The following is a 5,174-nucleotide window of genomic DNA, read 5'->3' on the forward strand; positions in this document are numbered from 1 at the left end:
ATTAATTGTATGTTTAAACTTGGGTGCAGGTCCCAAAATACCTAGTTATATACACAAGTATCCTAAAATCCAAAAAGCTTCTAGTCCCAAGTAGTTCAAATAAGATATTCAATTTTTGTTTTTGTTTTCTTAGGTACTACAATTAAAATTCATTAAATCACTATCCTTCCTAGAAAAATAAAATTAACCCTCCATGAGAAACAACAAAAATATTGAAATCCAGCAACTTCTAACATAAAACTGCTAATCATACATAATCCACAATTAAATGCACTATACACAAAATGAGAGGAATAATACAAAGAGAAATTAATTTTAAAGAAAGAAACCTACTCAGGTACCCATAGTAGCAGACTCTAAGGAGGTCCTGTTGGTAAAAAAAAAAAACAGTGATGGCTAGATGACTCACGGAATTGTTCCTTCATGCTAGACAAGTGATGGGGAGGGAGGTTTACCTAACATATTGGCATAGTAGTCTCTGAAAAATGCAACACAACCAGTGTAGTTTTACAATCAAAATCATAGCCCCTCACTTACTCTATATGACATTATACCACTCTTCAATTTCTTACTAAAAGACAGTTACTAGCAAGATTTAAGAAAGCCATGATGAAGAAAAATTACCCTTTTCTTTCCAGCAAATAGTGCTGGACAATATGTATCCACACATGAAATAATTATCCTTACACTCCACACAACATAGACAAAAGTAACTTAAATAACCAAAGGCAAGGAATTTTAATAGATACTTTAAAAGGAGATATGATTCAAACACAAAAAGTCAGTAAGGACAAGAAGAAACTAAACAGGAAAATGCACACCAAAAGCACCACCACTAGGATTGTTGATAGCTCAGTAGAATAAATGCCTGAGTTCAATCCCCAGTTCTGCAAAACAAAACAAAATATACATATCTGGTCTTTACCTCCCGCTGCAGTCCCTATGATGCAGCTAAAAGTTTCCCAACTTCGCAAATGAAGTGTCTTTTTAATACCAACAAGATGATTACTGTGGACATGCCTGCACAGCTTCAAAATGAAGGCTGGTCACCAAAAACATCAAGACATGAGTTGAGAGATGGAACTTTCCAGCCTTACCTCTCAAACTCCAGGGGCAAGAAAGAGGCTGGAAAGCCAATGGTCAGTGATGTAACCAATCATGCCTAGGTAACGAAACCTCCATGAAATTCATATATGACAGGGTTCAAGATAAAAAAATCTTTGACAAATACATTTTCGTGCATAGAGGATGACACAGCCTCAACTCCACTGGGACAGAACTCTTGTGCTCAGCATCTCTCTGAACCTCATTTTCAGTTATCTGTTCTCATGTGTATCCTTTATGATAAGCTGCTAATAGTACATACAATGTATTTCAGAGTTCTGTGAACCATCCATCCTAGCAAATTATAAAGCCTAAGGAGACAGTTGAGTGAAGCTACTGATGTGTCACAAGTTCAAGTGGTACTCTAAAAAAAGAAACTGGTAGTGACTGGGGTTCAATCCCTGACCTGCAGGCTGTGCCCCCAGGGCACGCTGAGCCGGTGATTGAAGACTGGGCGTGGTGGTGCATGCCTGGAATCCCAGCACTGGAGAGAAGGAGAACAGGAGGATCACTATGAGTCCAAGCTGCACAGTGAGACTGTGTACCAAATACATTAAAAAAAAAAAAAGGCAAAAGAAGGCGGCGAAGACGACAAGGACAACCATTTCAGTTCAGCCTGCCAGGATAAGGGCATTATGCTTTGGCGTTTTGCAGCCATTTCATAGCTACATTCTTAGGACAAGGTAAGTTCTCTGATTTCCAATTGGAATATTAAAACATTCATACTACATGACATTATGGAGTACTGGGAATGCAGTATTTACAGAAGGACTTAATGGCCCAGAAGTACTCAACAAAGAACTGTTCTTGCTAAATAAATTTGGGAAAAGTATCATAAGTATAAAAAATACTTTAAAAAGATGCTACTGAGAATTTCCAGGAAGATGGCAATAATAAACAGCAGAAAAAGACCCTCTCCAAGATTTGGGATGCAAAAGGAAGTGGGACCCAGGTAAGATCTGAAGTGAGAGCTAAAGTCCATAGGGACAGAAAAGAAACCAATAAAGAAAGAAAGAAAGAAACCAATAAAGGAGGTGTTGAACATTGCCTTTTCTCTCAATTGGACTCACTGCATGGGAGCACTTCAAACCAGTGGACACACAGTGACTGTTGTGCACAGCACTGGCTGGTGGGTGGTATGGATTTGGCCATCTGTTGGGAGAGACTGGCCAGAAAGCCATTTTAGAGAGGGGTCAACTGAGATCAAAACTGCTGGCTCCATCTAACAACTCCCAGCCTAGTTCAAGCTCACAGAAGGTATAGTGATGCTACAGACTGAACAAGTCTAGTTCCAGCCTTACAAGCAGAAACCAGCTTGATCTTCAAGAGGAACAGAAGTGCAGGATTGCTGAGATTATCTACTACCTTACCATAAAGCTACTGCTGGCTTGCTAGGCTAAATCAACATGGATCTGGACTCTGCTCACACACTGTGTAATGGTGACAAGAGAAACAAACCTTGAAGTCAACATTACTTTTTCTCTTTAACAAAAGTGGCATAATTGTTTTAACCATTTCATATCCTAAGGGTTCTACGGAGTAGCAATATAAACTCAACCCACCATAAACAATTTACAAGCATCAAACCAGGAACTTAAAAAAAAAAAAAAAAAAAGCAAGTCACTTAAACAAGATGTGACCCCAGAAGCAATAAGGTGGGACAAATCAAAAGCTACCCACCTGAGGGCCAGGGAGACGGCTCAGTAGAATAAGCGTTTGCCTGGCAAGTGGCAAGCGCAAGGGCATGAGTTCAATCCACGGTTCCGCAAAAAAAAAAAAAAAAAAAAAAAAAAAAAAAAAAAAAAAAAAAGCTACCCACCTGGTCTCTCTTAAGTGGTAATAATGAAGCAATAGACTAAAGCTCTAAGGAAATTTTAAAAAATCGAATTAGAAGTGATCTCTCAGATAACTACAGAACTGGTTACCACAATGAAAAACACATTTAGTGACTCTAGAGCACACAGATTAAAAAACAAGACACAGGATATTAGAAAAATGATGGAAACTATAAATGTCCAATACAGGAAAGAAAGAAAAAAAAAAGTAATCTATAAAACAGATTCAAACAAATAACCAAGAGAATAAAAATTCCTTGCAAATATCCACAGCAGAATAAATCAATGTGAGGACAGAATCTCAGATATGGAAGACAGGCTTGTGGTAAGTGATTATTAAAGAAGAGATTTTGGAAAAACAGCAAGGGACTCCAATAAATCAATCCAGCAGGGGCTAGCTGATGCAAAAAGTAAATAACACCCTGTTCACAGACACTATTAGCATAAAACTTCCCTGGCTAGGGAACTGATTTTGACATGCAGGTTAAGTGAGGTATATAGAACTTCAATTAACTATGACTTTAAAAAATCTACAGCAAGACACATACTAATGAAGATTCCAGAAATTCAATAACAGAAAAGTTGTTAGAGAATAGAAACAACTCACCTGTAAAAGAAAGCCCAACAGAATCACAGATGAATTCTCAACACAAATGCTCAAGTCAAGGAGACCCTGAAGTACTTAATCCCCCAAAGAAAACCTTTACCCCAAATTGATGGATCCCACAAAACTATCTTTCAAAGTTGTTGGGGAAATAAAATGCTTCCATGACAAACAACACCTGAGGAAATTTATCAAAGCCAAACCTGCACTCCAAAATGATCTGAGGCCATTCTACAATGAGTTAACAAAGACAATGCCATGAACCCCAACAAAGTAAATCCACCAGGCAAGGCAAACGGGGGAAAAAAGCAAGTCAACAACAGGGCAAAACAAAACATGAAAAGGTAAGCCATTATGTATCAGATATAACAATCAATGTTAACGGTCTCAATTCACCAATCAAAAGAAACAAACTGGCAGACTTGGTCAAGATTAAAAAAAAAAAAAAAATACCCTGCATATAGGAAACACATTTAACTGAAAAAGACATTCAAAGGCTAAAATTCAAAGACAGAAAATAATATTTCATGTACTAGGAACCCAGAAAAAAGCAGGGTAACTACTGTTTCCGCCAACAGTGGATTTTAAGCTAACACTGATTAAAAGAAACAAAGAATGCTATTTAATATTACATCCTTGTAAAAGGAATAATCCAAGAGGAAGAGGTATTTATAAAGATATACAATAAATACCAGGGTACCCAACAATATAATGCAAATAATAAACATGAAAATCAAACACTAATATATTGTTTCGAGATTTTTTTTGTATTTTAGGAAAGGGTCTAAAGTGTGTTTAGGGTCTCACTACTAGATCGGACTCTTGTGATCTGCCTGTTTTCTGCCTCCCAAGAGCTAGGATTACAGACCCACACCACCAAGCTCTCTCATCAGGCCCTGGCAGGGGCGGGGCTGGCACAGCAGGCCCCGGGGATTGAACCCCCACCCCCTACCCTGTCCCTGCACCTGCTTGCAGGTGCTTTAATTTGCTGAGCTATTTGACCGGCCCAACCATTTATACATTGTATTGGGGGATTTCAATACCCAGTGTCACAAACAGATTGACTAAACAAAAGGAAGAAATACTAGAACTAAATCAAACTTCTGAAATGGATTTAAATATCTGTTTCACCACACATCAGAATACATTCTTCTCAACAGCACATGGGATGTCCTCCAATACAGACCACATACAGCATGCTTAAGTAAATGGAAAGAAACTGAAATTACCCCATGCATATTATCAGACCACAATGCAATGAAATTGGAAATCAATGGCAAAACTATACATAAACAAATCAAAATTAAGTAACACACTGCTGAACAACCAAATGGGTCACAGACAAAATTAAGGAAAAAGTTAAGACAGTTTCTACAATGAAAACAACGCCAATAACACCATATGGGAACTTACAGTACAATGAAGTAAGTTTACAGCACTAAATACCCTAAGAAAACACAAGTTAGGGGCTGGTGAGATGGCTCAGTGGTCTAAAGCACCTACTTAGAACAAGCTAAGCAAAAAATGCAGCGACCGCGGTTCAATCCCCCAGCACCACATGCCAGCCAGCCCCGCCCCCTGCTGTGCTGAGCTGGCCACACACACACACACACACACTAAATAAATAAATA

The sequence above is a fragment of the Octodon degus genome, unplaced genomic scaffold, assembly GCF_000260255.1.
Source record: "Octodon degus isolate 3935 unplaced genomic scaffold, OctDeg1.0 scaffold00466, whole genome shotgun sequence".
NCBI classification, from domain to species: domain Eukaryota; kingdom Metazoa; phylum Chordata; class Mammalia; order Rodentia; family Octodontidae; genus Octodon; species Octodon degus.